A 13,574-nucleotide genomic window follows, 5' to 3' on the forward strand; every position below is an offset into this window, starting at 1 on the left:
CCATTTCTCGCTCACCTAATAGAGGAGAGCAGGACAAATTGACATGTTGACCCGTAATGGCAAATCATAGGATGTTTGGCAGCATATTGGCCCCAATTTCACACAAAGCTGTAAAACCACAGTAAGTGCACCAAAATCATGGGGTCTTCCTACTAATGCGCAGGTTAAAAACTGCAGACACACATAAAAAGAAAAAACATGTTTAATTTCCCCAATGGATCACTAATTATTACTGGCTGCCGATGGGCTGTGCCAGGAAATCACAGCAACTAATGTAGGGGGCCATAACATGATTATCCTGAATCATACATACCACTGGAACGGATAGTAGTATCTACTGCACAAATATACACATTTGGGGTGATCCGGACAGGGGACAAAAAAGAGGTTTGTTTTGGAAACCACACATAGAGAACCACCAACAAAGATAATGTCCAGGTAACAAATGAACACCTGGTGCCAGGGTAGATGCTAAATTGTAGTGGGCTAAAGGACCTTCTACGTCCAGGGGGAGGAGCAAGGCCGGGGGGGGGGGGGGGGCCTTGCTCCTTCACTATCCACGCCACCACTGGTTTTATTAGTAACCAGGTGGTGAGCGAAGCGAGCCACCGTGCCCGAAGCGTGGCGAGGGTCCGTTTGGGACCCTCCTTCTTACCTTGCTCCTCCCCTGTAATGTCAGGAGGTCCTTTAGCCCACTACAATTTAGACCTAACCCTGGTGCCAGTGTCAGGCAGCAATGCTAATGACTGTACCATGAGGACAAGATCCTGACCAGAGTGACTCCTTAGTACACCTTTCCGGCATCAGGTCCTTAAACACAATGGGCCCAAGGTGGAGACGAGAGTACACCTATTGCCTGGGCTGTGTCCTGTATGTTTACACATGGTACATGCTCCAAAATCAAGGGTACGCTGGTATGGGTGATGCAGAGCTATAGTAATTTCTAGCACATATCCACTTGGGACTGAGGGGACACAACTGGGCTGCAGCCATGTTTTCTCATGTAATCAGACAGAAGACGCGATCTGACATGGGGGCTATGCAGAGTAGGACAGAATAATAAATAGGTCTGTTGCAAATAAATGTATTAACTATAGAAATGCACGCCGATTATAATGATCAAACTAACCATGCGAATACGGAACGTGTGCACGGCAAAGAGTCGCCACTCTGTATATGGACAAGTTCGCACTTCCTTCTGTGCACTCAGCTATAGCAGATCAAGCCAGCATCAGGCCCAATATTGCTGCTCTTGGCTTCCACAGTCTCTACTATATACAGTAGTGTTCATTCTAGCACTCGCGATATTTGAAAACCCATGCAGTTCCTGTTCCCTGCCTGGGGTGTCGCTGTTTGCTGTAGTGCTTCTAGTACATTGTGGTCTGTATATCAGCACTGATATGCAAACCAAACCTACTGTATGCTAGAAATTCCACAGCAGACAGTGACACCCCAGACAGGGAAGAGGAACTGCATGGGTTTTCAAATATCGCAGGTGCTAGAATGAACACTAGACAGTATCATTGTTATCTAGGGCCTAGTAATTACAACAGTGTACCAAGATTACAAATTAAGGACAGAAACTCATTGGTATTATCGTACCTTATCCAGGCACATACAGCAAAGCAGCCCAATATCCAGATGTCGTCAGAAAGATTCAGTGCCTATATCCAGCATCCTGTTCGTTTCTTATCAGCCAGTGCCTGAGAAAACACAACAAATAAGAAGCTTTATAGAACTCCACTGGCCCATATAATAGCTTCATCGCCAGGAAAGCCGCTCACCTGCTGGTATTACCAACAGATGAATGGCTTTGCATAGCGATGCACTACGCAAAGCCGTCCGCCCCTCACTGTCGGCGCCGGGCAGGGGGAAAGCCGCTCAGTATGTATGCAATGAGCGGCTTACCCCCACTGTGATGATAACGATCATCGTTGTCCATACAAGCTGGGCATAATCGCCCAGTGTGTATGGACCTCTAGGTGGCATTAACAATGATTAGGTTGACAGTCATAAGGTCAAATGGGTTTGTTTTTTTTCGTCCTGAGTGTCGACATAGTTGACATGGACACCGTCTTAAGGTGCGTACACACGAATAGATTTGGAAAAAGATCTGGGCGTTTACGAAGGATTTAAACGACAAATCGCTCAAACCTTTCCGTGTGTATGAACGATATCGATGCTGATGCGCGTACCCGTCGGTCATTGATAGAGGTTGATGGTTTTTCATGCATGGATACAATCTTTTGCAATCTGTACTAATCGTTTCATGTGTATGCATGATGAACTATTTGGTAAAGCGGATTGACTGGCTCCTCCACCATCGTTTAAGATCAATCATTCACGTGAAATTGTTTGTACAATCGTTTACTATTTAACACCAAATCGTTTTTCCAGTAGTTCTGAGGAAATCATTAACGAGATTGGATGGTTTGCTAAATCTTTCGTGTGTATGCACCTTAAGCGTACCACATCCCCTAATACAGGGCTTGACAAATTTGTAAAAAATCTAGGAGCCAGAATGAAAGTGTAGGAGCCAGAAAAAAAAATAGTGACAGTGTGCTCCAAAAAGTAACACCATAATGCCTATTACATGTAACATACCCATTACATATTACACCACATTCCACAATGCCCATGCCACAATGCCCATTACGCCACACACACCATAAAACCTATTGCATACTATGCCACACACAATAATGTCCATTACATATACCACACACCGTAATGCCCAGTACAGGGTAAACCAAACACAGTAATGCCCATGACATATAATACCACACGCCATAATTCCCATGACATATTATGCCACATAAGTGCTGCTTACCTACATGTTCATTACCATGGGTTTCTGACTTGAGTCCAGGCAGGGGCTGATCGAGAATAAAATGACAGAGGAGGGGGGGGGGGGGGCACCGTTGCGGGATCATGGATGAGGATCCAGGAGGTAGAGATTGGCAGGGAGAGCTGGCAGCAGCCTCTGCGTAAGCCGCGGGTTCCGTGGCTGGTTATCCTATCAGGAGCACTTACAGCAGCCTCGGGTGCCCCATTTAGCAGGCAGGTAAGCAGATGGCCCCGCGGTGGGTTATACGGTTCAATATATCAGCCAGCCCGGCGGCAGCCAGCAGACTGGTGCACAACTCTCCTGGCTGCCGCTGTATCAGAGAAGGACCGCAGCGCGATAAGATGCCCCCAGTAGTGCCCTGATGCCAGCAGTAAGACACATACAGTATAATACCCCCCAGCAGCAGTAATACTCACCACTACTGCCTGGCCTTGTCTTTTGCTGCATCCTCAATTATTGATGGGAGAAGTCGAGGTCGCTCTTCTCCCCCCACACTGGTTGACCCCAGCAGGCATTTGAAATCTGGCGCCAGCTCGTGAGCCAGGCAGCCAATCACTGAGCCGGACTTCAGGCACCCGCGCTCCAATTGGCACCACATGAAAAATATAGACTATACCTCCCGAGTCCCTACAGCCAGGCTGTGCTGCCCTGCCAACTGTTTGGCCGGGTCTCCCTGCGGCCAGTTAAGGCACATGCCAGTCCGTCCCTGCTGAGCAGATCACAGCAGAGGGGATCGCACAGCGCTGACACGCCGCTGCGCTGAGTGGGAGAGGAGGCGGGGTGAGCAGGTACATGGGAGAGCTGCGGCGTGTCAGTGTGGCAGGGAGGAGGACAAAAGCATTTTACAGCTGACAGCCGCTCTCACCAGAGAAGGTGAGTGGCCTGTCAGCATGGCGTGGGGGCGGGGCGTAGCTGGAAGAGCTTACACGCTGCTCTGAGTTTAGCAGCGTGTCAGCTCTTCCAGCCACAACCCGCCCCCCGCCGCGCTGAGAGGCTGCTCCGTCCTGACCTATTGATGAGCGCGGCTGTCAGCCTATCAGCGGCCGGCACAAGGCGCTGTAAGTAGCAGAAAAAAACGGGCAGCGCGGCGCCCCGCAAAAGGAAGCTAGTGGGAACGCTAATTATAACCCACTGCGGGGCCCGCAGCTGTCCATAATTCCAGCCACCACTCTGCCCGGGGGTCTGCTTCCTGGCAAATCTGGTCGCCAGGAAGCAGAATCTGGTCGCCATGGCGACCTGGCCCCCGGGTTTTGTCGAGCCCTGCCCGAATAGATAGGCACGGTGCCTTGCTACGCACTGCAACTATTCTATTCTCCCTCCACGCATGAAATACCGCCTGTCGGCACGTCGGTTATAAAAAAGTGAAAAACCCTTGTCGACCTAATGCTTGTGTTGACCATCCATCCTTGTTGACCTAAGCCATGTCAACCTTCAGTTGTCAACACAATGTATGTCTATCTTTGCTGTGTCGACCTAATGACCATATATCGATAGTACAGTCTTATTTGTAATGATTTCATTCTGAAATCATTCTGCTATTTGAATTTATAACAAAGTAATAAAGAAGGAAAAAGTCAACAATAGTAAAGCCATCCAAAAGCATTCAGGCACGGAAATCAGAAGATGGGAACAGAATGTTTTTTTTTTTTTAATAACTGCATTTGCACAGTTCATCTTGTTATGTAGAGCACAATTTACCAAGTCTCTAAGCATCAAAATTAATATCCGAAGAAGTATTTGCACGATAACTTGGTGATTTAGGGCATTGACCATTCTGACAAATCCCCATAAGGAACCTCCACTTGCTTAGTGCATTATTGTTCATTCTAGCACTACCCATCTTTGAAAACTCATGCAGTTCCTCTTCCCTGCCTGGGGGTGTCGCTGTCTGCTGTAGTGCTTCTAGCACAGTGTGGTCTGTATATCAGCACTGATATGCAAACCAGACCTGTGCTAGATACACCACAGCAGACAGTGACACCCCCAGACAGGGAACAGGAACTGCATGGGTTTTCAAAGATGGCGGATGCTAGAATGAACACTAGTGCATCTATATCAAAATGCTGTGCAACAAGAAAAAAAAACAACTAACTAATCATCTCTATATATATATATATATCTATAGATATATATATATATATATCTATAGATATATATATATAGGTCTAGTGTCCATGAGTCTCCGAAACACTGCCACCTACTGGCAGAGAGTGAAACTACATATTTTTCTCACACATGCACAAATACAGAATGTAGCAGTAACTTAAGAAGATTTTGCTTCGAGCAGGCTTATTATCTTACAAACATGCTCTCCAAAATAAAATGGAAACACGCAATTTGGTCCATAAAAGCATGTTTAAAAGGTAGGGGAAGTGCTTCAAATATATCATGAGGTGCTAAACTCAAGGACACCATTCATCAACATGAACTTGAATGTGAACGGTTTAAAAAAAAGGGCTTACAGTGGCAACTTCAGGGGGACAAACAGTCTCACCAAAAACCTGGTTCCAGTGGCCTGGAATTTCAATTTGTGTAGAGATGTGGGTTACAAGGCAATGTAAACAGGTAACCTATTCAATGCCCATGGAGAGCCAGCTCATTGACGCTTGAAGATGATGTCATCGCCAAGCACCAACAGAGGAGTTACCACTGCACCCCTGTATGTATGAACAGCTTTGACCCGGGAATAAGTCGGGTCAGAGATGCAGTGTGCATGGGGTCAATCCCAGGACTGTCCCGACTTGGAACAGTATTCAAAATCCCGCACCATACCTGGGGTTTTGGTCTGAAAGGGGTATAATATGCTGCTGTCCAACACGGGATGCATGAATGTCGACATTTATAATGGGGACAGTTATGAAGTTGATATGGATGGAACAGGTCAACATCCGGAGAACTGAAGAGAGTCTCTCTGCACAGGTTATGAAATAAGGGGACACAGCTCAACTTTGGGATGTAGGAGGGTCCGCAGGAGCAAGGCACCTATGCTGACTTCTTTGAGAGGCAGGCTCCTCAACTTCTAAAGCACCCTAGGATACATTACTCAGTACAACACCTGAACATATTAATATGCACAATCGCATAATAACCATATAACATGATAACACATGAAAGGGAGGGATCGCTGTGTCACCAGGATGGACTCAGAGAAAGGGATTCAAACGGTAAGTTTTTAGAAAAAAAACCCTTTTCTCTTTCGTCCACCTGGTGACACAGCTCAACCTTGGGACGTTCAAGAGCCGGCCCATTGGGAGGGTACGCTCATGTCCCCACCCAAATGGAGCGTCCTCCAACACGAACTCCTGGAACCTGTAGAATTTGGGAAAGGTATGAAAAACAGAGGACCAGGTGGCAGCTGTGCCTGACTGCTCCACTGTGGTCCCATGACGCACAGCCCAAGAAGAAGTTACTAACCTAGTTGTATGGGCATTAATCCTGTGGGAAACTGTCTGCCTACCGTAGTGTAAGCAAAGGCAATTACCGACCTTAACGATCTAGCAAAGATCTACTTGGAAGCAGGCCACTTTCTCTTATGTATGTCATATAGTACCAATAGCAAATCAGTTTTTGCAAAAATCCTTTACACTGTCCACATATGCGCAGAGTGCGAACTATGTCCAATTGTCTTTTTTTAAAACTTGTCCCTATCACTTCCCCGCATCCTCTGGAGGAGAAAACGCTGGGAGCACAATCTCCTGGTTTAAATGGAAATCTGATACTACCCTTTGTAGAAACTTCGGTACTGTTCTGAAAACAGCCGCAAAATCTTGATGAAACCAGAAATGGAGACTTGCAAGACAAGGTCCCCAATTCTGATACTCACCTAGACGAAGCCCTGGCTAACAAAAAAAAGTAAGTTTCCACAAAAGATAATTACGATCAGCTGACCTTAAAGGCTCAAACAGTGGTTTTAGTAAAACCGACAATACCAGAAACAGGTCCCAAGGCGCCACCGGCTGCCTATAAGGCAGGCATGTCCAAAATCTGGCTCTCCATCTGTTTTGAAACTACACATCCCATGCCTTGTCATAGTTTTGCATTCCCTAGAAGCAAAACTGTGGCAAGGCATGATGGAACTTGTAGTTTCACAACAGCTGGAGGGCCATAGTTTGGACATGCTTGCTACATGGGGTCATGAGTCTTATAACTCCCTGTAAAAAAATCTGTACTTCTGGCGAATGAGCCACTCTTTTCTGAAAGATTATGGATAAAGCAGACAGCTGTACCTCTAAGGACTGCAGGTTAAGCCCTGCTGCAAACCCATCTTAGAGAAACTCCAAAAGTCTAATGACCTTGAACCTAGAGGTGTGTACCTTCTGACGTTCACACCACCTGACATAAATTTTTCAAACACATTGGTAATTAGCTGCCGATACGGCTTGTGAGCCCTATGGTTTGGATAACAGCATCTGAGAAACCTTTCTTCCTTAATAAGGAGGTTTCAAAAGCCAGGCCATCAAATTGAGACAAGTTAGGTCCAGGTGTAGAAACAGTCCTTGATTGAGTTAGTCTGGGCAAAGAGGACACCAGTAGTCCGTCGACAACCTCAGTATGTCTGAATAACACGCCCTCCTGGGCCAATCCAGAGCAAACAGTATGACTTGCACCGTCTGTGTCCTCACTCTACTTGAGGATCCGAGCAATCATAGAAAGCGGGGTGAACACATAGAAGAGGAAGAAAACACCCTGGAACTGTCATGGCAACTACTGCCCACAGGGTCGGATTCCTGGTCCGAGAGCAGAACCTGGGGACCCGACAATTGTGTCTGGACGCCATCAAGTCTATCTCTGGGAGCCCCCAAAGAGTCACTATTTCCTGAAAGACTTATGTGTAACTTCCACTCTCCTTCCAGCAGATCTGCCCTGTTGAGGAAGCCCGCTTCCACATTCCGGATCCCCGGAAAGAACACCGCTGTCAAGTTGGAATGTTCACCTCCACCCACTGAAATATCCGCAAGACTTCCTGCATAGCCATCCTGCTGCTAGAACCACCCTAATGATTTAAGTAAGCCACATCCATGGCACTGTCTGACTGTATTCGGTAGACTGGATTTTTCTTTGGACTACAGACCTTGCAATATGAGGTGCAGGACCACCGACACCCAGCCCCTGAGACTGGCATCGGTCGGGATGGCCAGCCAATCCCACTAGTGAAGGGAATGCCCCATTAGCAGAGACTCCAGACCTGTTCTCCAAATCAATGAGCTCCTTGCCTCATGAGACAGCAACAGTGTTTCCTGTTTCAATGTTTTTGGGTTCCCTGACCAACAGGTCAGAAAGTTCCACGGAAAGGTCCTTGAGCGAAACCTCGCATATTGGAGAGTCTTGAAAGTTGCTACCATTTTGCCCAACAGTTTTAAACTCTACCAAATTGTTGGATTCGGCGATTGGAGAAATCGACCGCATCAACCGGTGAATGTCTATTGCCTTAGACTCTGTAAGGAACACACAATGAAGATGTGTGTCCAAAAATCACATCCAACAACTGAAGTTTCTGAGTGTTAGATGCGACTTCGGAAGATTTAACAGCCACCCCTGATCTCTGAGAAACTGTGTTGCCATCGTCAGATGTTCCTGCAATTTTTCCTACCAATTCGGCCTTGAACAAGAGGTCATCCAAGTAAGGAATAATCACAATCCCTTTTAGTCTGAGAGCTTCTGCCATGACAGCAAACACAAAGGTAGAGCCTGAAATTGCAGATGAGTTTCGCCTATTGCGAAATGCAGTAAAGATTGATGTTCATCGTCTATAGGCACATGTAACTATGCGTCCTGGATGTCCACTGATGCTAGAAACTCTCCAAGTTCTATGCTTAAGAGCATCAACCTCAGAGATTCCATCCTGAAGTGGTCCATCCACAGATGTAGGTTTAAAGACTTCAGATTTAGAATGGGTCTGAAGGAACCATCTGGTTTGGGGACTAAGAAAAGAATATAATAAAATCCCTTCTTTCTTTCCTCCTGACACATTGGGTTCACCACACCCTTCTTGAGAAATAACGAGCCGCCCCCAAGAGGGCTTTCTGCCGTAGGGGTGTAGGAAGAAAACCCCAGTTGATTCAAACTATCCCGAAACTGCAGGAGGCGACCCTCACTCTGACAAAACGTGGAGACTCCGCCCCGTCATGCTGAGGACTTATCCTCACATTTGGAAGGGTGTTTCTTTGCAAAGGTCCTGAAACGTGATCTGGGAGTCTTTCCTATGCTAGATGGAAACTTTACTCTACCTGTTTGTCCTCTATTGGATGCACCCCCTCTAAAGGAGGAGCAACAGGACTGCTTAAAAGCTCTGACCTAGACACTGGATGCTTAGAAGTGGCGGGAAGAAAAGAGCGCTGTGACCTGTATAATAGTGGAATAAAGTTTCTCCCTAAAAAGCCAGAGCCTCTAGAGACTTCTTGGATTCACTGTCAGCTTCCCGAACTTTAAGCCCGAGAGCTCTCCTGGCTGTCGCGGAGGTGCTGGCACCCTGTGACGCCATCTTGGCGCCTTCTTCCCCAGCTACACAAATGTACTCCGCAGCTCACTTTTAGTCAAAGCAAAAGCTACTGTGTCAGACTGAAGCTGAGTACACCAGGCTTAGGCCCACTTTATTATGGCCTTAGAAACCCAAGCAGATGCATTAATAAGGCGTAAGGTAAAACCTACCCCATCAGAAAGCCTTCAATCTTTTTGTCTATGGGGTCCTTAAAAGCAGCACCCCCTTGTCCGGGTAAACCAGTAAATTAGACAACCTGGCCACAGGCGCCTCCACCAGAGGGGTCTTTCCCCCCAATTTTATGTGCTCCTCTGGTACGGGATACATGTTTGCAAACCTTAAGGGCATGAGAAACCTTTTATCGTGCGTCTTCCATACTTCCCCAAGTAAATCTATCAAGCCCTCATCCGAGGGTAAGGTATCTGTATCCCTGCGCAGTCTCTTAAATACTCTGGGCTGGAATTTTTATCCTCATCTGAGAGATTCAAAGCCTGCTAGAATCAAATCCTCAATGCCAGGGACAGGAGACTTTCTTCCCTTAAGGTGTCCTCAGGACACACACCTGATCATCAGAATCTAAATTCAGCAGGGGATTTGTAGATAAGGGGTGCCTGAGGAAGATTACCTCAGGAGCCTTGCACACTGCTCCATGAATGCGGTCATTTTATGGACACTGAGAAGTGTCCTGCATACCATGCAATAAAGCAGGGACACCCTGAGATGGAGTAATAGGGCCTACAGAAGGTTGAGAGGAGGAAAAAGGCCTAGGAGATTTTACTAAGTCATCTCTCTGCCTATTTAAAACCTGTGCTAAGGCAATCATAGACCTCCCGAGGGCAGCTGCCCACGCAGGTACAGGCTGCTCAGACCTCTGGGCTTGAGCCCCACTGTGCACAGACTAAAATGAGGTGCACAAATCCCCCTGATCCATCTGTTCAACTGTTAATTTATACTACAAAATCTGCAGATAATTAACATGGCAGCAGCATAATACCTTTTGGTCATGATTAGACAGTGCACAATGTCAGGCATTAGCTCAGAATAATGTACTTATCTGTCTGCTCTGAAGCTAAGCATCCTCAGCGATCACCAGGGAAGGCGCTGCCCAGGAGAGACTTGCACTCAGTTCTGCAGTGTATTCCATACTTCAGCTCCGCAGTGTGGAGAGAAAAAGGCACCAGAACAGAGTGTAGACCCAGTCTCTGCTTCAGCGAGGAGGGAAGCCTGTTGGCGCCCTTTCCTCCATTAGCCGCTCCTACTAAGTGTCTCCCCTCAGACCGGGACCACTTGAAGGTGTCCAGCTATGCTGGACTCCTGTAATAGGCTTCATCTCCATTTCTGGATTTCAGCATATAAGCCCCTAAAAATGGCAGCCGCCATAGCGTGGAGTCCATCCCCCCCCTAAGCAGGGAGCCGTTTCAGAACTCACCCTGGGGCTCAGCAAACCTCCCTGTAATGGAGGTTGAAGCGCTGTGCAGAAGACACAGCTGCGTCTCTCTGCACACAGAGAGCTGACAGGATGTGCTTCTATCAGCCTCTCCTGCGCTCTCAGTGTGTGTAAGCTTCAGTGAAGCAACACACTGGAAAACCTGCTCTAACTATAAAGTTAATAAAATAAAAAGCGCTAGCGGTACTTGTGTACTATCACGGCGCCCATCACATCCTATGACCTTTTCATACCCCCACTATCCACGTTGGCGTGGAGTTGATTTTATAAAGTGTGGCGAGCGCAGCGAGCCCCGCGAGGGGACGCGCAGAACTTCACAGGTAGTGGGTGCCATGCTAGTACACAAGTACCGCCCTAGCTAAGCTAGTAAATCCAAAGAAAAATGCAGCTGCTCAGCATAGCACCCACTCCTGTGGGCACCTAAAACGAACTGAAGCATTGTGGGATGCAGAAGGGGAGGAGCCTGCTCCCAAAGACTTTAGCCCTGTAATGTATTATATATATATATATATATATAGGGATACGGTCTGGCGGTACTCCCCTGAAGTATTTTTTTTTCTTTGGAACCTGTCAACACTGGAAAATTTGCAGCCAGTCAATTTAAATTACTGCCGTGACAATTTTTTCTGTTGAGAAGAGATTAACATTAAGGGGCATTCAATGTCGGCGCTATTGTTGGGAAATAGTGCCTGCCGCCTATTCAATGCTTCTGTTTCTGACAGCATTGATGGTGGATTTCGACAAACAGATCCGACTTGAAGTCGGATCAGTTTTGTAGGAAACGGCTGTGGATTGTCAAAATTTTCGCCAACACACCCACTTTTCGACACTCGACAGGTGGAACATGGACATGCTGCCTGAAAACGGGCTGGGATTCCGACTGTCGGGACGTTACGAAAGAGGGAATCCCACAATATATACCCCCCTAAATCATTTATATGTTCTATGTCTTTCTTTTAAATAGAGGTATTTTAACAAATTGGAAATATACATTATAGATAGGGCAATTGAATGGACACTCAGAGACTCATTAAGCGGTGAACGGTGGGATTATTTTTAGTCCATGTACAGATAATACATGCAACATTTTGGGGCTCAGCGGCCCCATCGTCAGGCAAAAAAAAAAAGAGTGCACACATATCGAAGGATACACACCCTCAGAAGTAAGGACACGTTTGAATTCCTTTGTGGGTGCCCTCACATAAATATTAATAAATAGCAGCAGAATGTGTGGCACTCCACCCAAGAAAAAATTGCATTTATTCAATTACAACATTTTCATCAGGCCTGATAGTGGGGGTCTGCCACTGCCTCTCACTGCAGCCACGCACCTCCCTGGAGCCCCGTTCTCTTATCAGCGCCGGCCTTCGGGTCACCCACTGCTTGCCGCTGAACACCACCTGCCACACCCCACTCTGCTGGCATACCCCAACTCCTCCAAGTGAGTGAAGAGGAACCTGGAGCAACCACACAGAGAACCTGCTGGCCAGACTGGGTAAATGAGTCTGCACTCGTGTCTGCTGTAGTATATTCTGCACTTGTGTTTTCATAACTAAGGGTCCCATGGGAGGCTGGGTGCCCCCTTTCAGAGGTGGTGTAATATATATTACAATATGTATAAGCAGGAGTACAGGGGCATTATGGTGTGTGGCACAATATGTTCTGTGCATTATGGTGTGTGGCATAATGGGCATAACGGTGTGTGGTGTAATTTGTAATGGGCATAATAGTGTGACGTAATGGGCATAACAGTGTGGCATAATGCGTAATGGATATTATAGTGTGTGTAATCCAGGCGCAGTGTGTCAAAGTGGCTCTAGCTGTCACAGTGTGTATAAGTTGCATTATTGTGTGGCGTAATGGGCATAACGGTGTGTGGCGGAATGGGCATTATAGTGTGCATAATCCAGGTACAGTGTGTCAAAGTGGCTCTAGCTGACATAGTGTGTATAATGTGAATTGGTACTATTATGAGCCATGGCCTAAATTTTAGGCGGATGCCTTCGGCATTCACTGTCAATTATTTCAGATTATGTCTATCTTGCTTTATGTGAGTGGGGGAGGTTCTGCTGGGCTGGCCTGGGGGTCCCGTGCCCTGACCTGTCTCAGAGTAGTGTTAGGGACTTGTCCTATTGAGGTAACTTGAAAGCGGTGGACAAGCCCATAATATTGGCCATCATTATGCTAATATCCTCAGAAATGCAATATAGCAATGATATTAACCCCTTCATGACAGAGCCAGTTTGTGCCTTCATGACAGAGCCCTTTTTTTCAAATCTGACATGTCTCACTTAAGTGGGGATAACTTTTTTTTGCTTTTACTTATCCCAGTGATTTTGAGATTGTTTTCTCGTGACACATTGTACTTCAAGTTAGTGGTAAATTTTGGTCGATACAGTCTGTGTTTTTTTGTGAAAAATACCAAAATATCGTGAAAAAATGGAAAATTTTGCAATATGCAAAATGTCACATTTTCTGCTTGTGAGACAAATAATCATACCACTCAAAATAGTTAATAACTAACAAAGACCATATGTCTACTTTATGTTGCAATCATTATTTCAACCTCCTTTTCATTTTTTTGGACACTAGGAGGCTTCAAATATGACTAGCAAATTCTCAAATTTTCAAGAAAATTTCAAACACTGATTTTTTTAGGGACCAGTTCAGTTCTGATGTGACTTTGAGGGACTTGTATGTGAGACACCCCCATAAATGATGCCATTTCAAAAACTGCACCCCTCACAGTATTCAAAACAGCATTTTGGAAGTTTGTTAACCCTTTAGGTGTTTCACAGGAA

General features: G+C 46.4%; 2 protein-coding genes across 5 annotated transcripts in view; one reads left to right on the forward strand and one right to left on the reverse strand.

Moving 5' to 3' along the window:
* Positions 1-13,574, forward strand: part of MC5R (melanocortin 5 receptor) — a 977,289-nt gene that overhangs the window by 281,445 nt on the left and 682,270 nt on the right. The window lies entirely within an intron of this gene.
* Positions 1-13,574, reverse strand: part of MIMS1 (mitochondrial inner membrane scaffold 1) — a 53,833-nt gene that overhangs the window by 24,062 nt on the left and 16,197 nt on the right. For all 4 annotated transcript variants that reach the window (XM_083187698.1, XM_083187695.1, XM_083187697.1 and 1 more), the window contains exon 2: positions 1,603-1,703. The gene's annotated coding sequence lies outside the window, so the exon portion shown is untranslated. The remainder of the gene's footprint in view (positions 1-1,602; positions 1,704-13,574) is intronic.

This window comes from Crinia signifera, chromosome 5 (genome assembly GCF_055691185.1).
Source record: "Crinia signifera chromosome 5, ASM5569118v1, whole genome shotgun sequence".
NCBI classification, from domain to species: domain Eukaryota; kingdom Metazoa; phylum Chordata; class Amphibia; order Anura; family Myobatrachidae; genus Crinia; species Crinia signifera.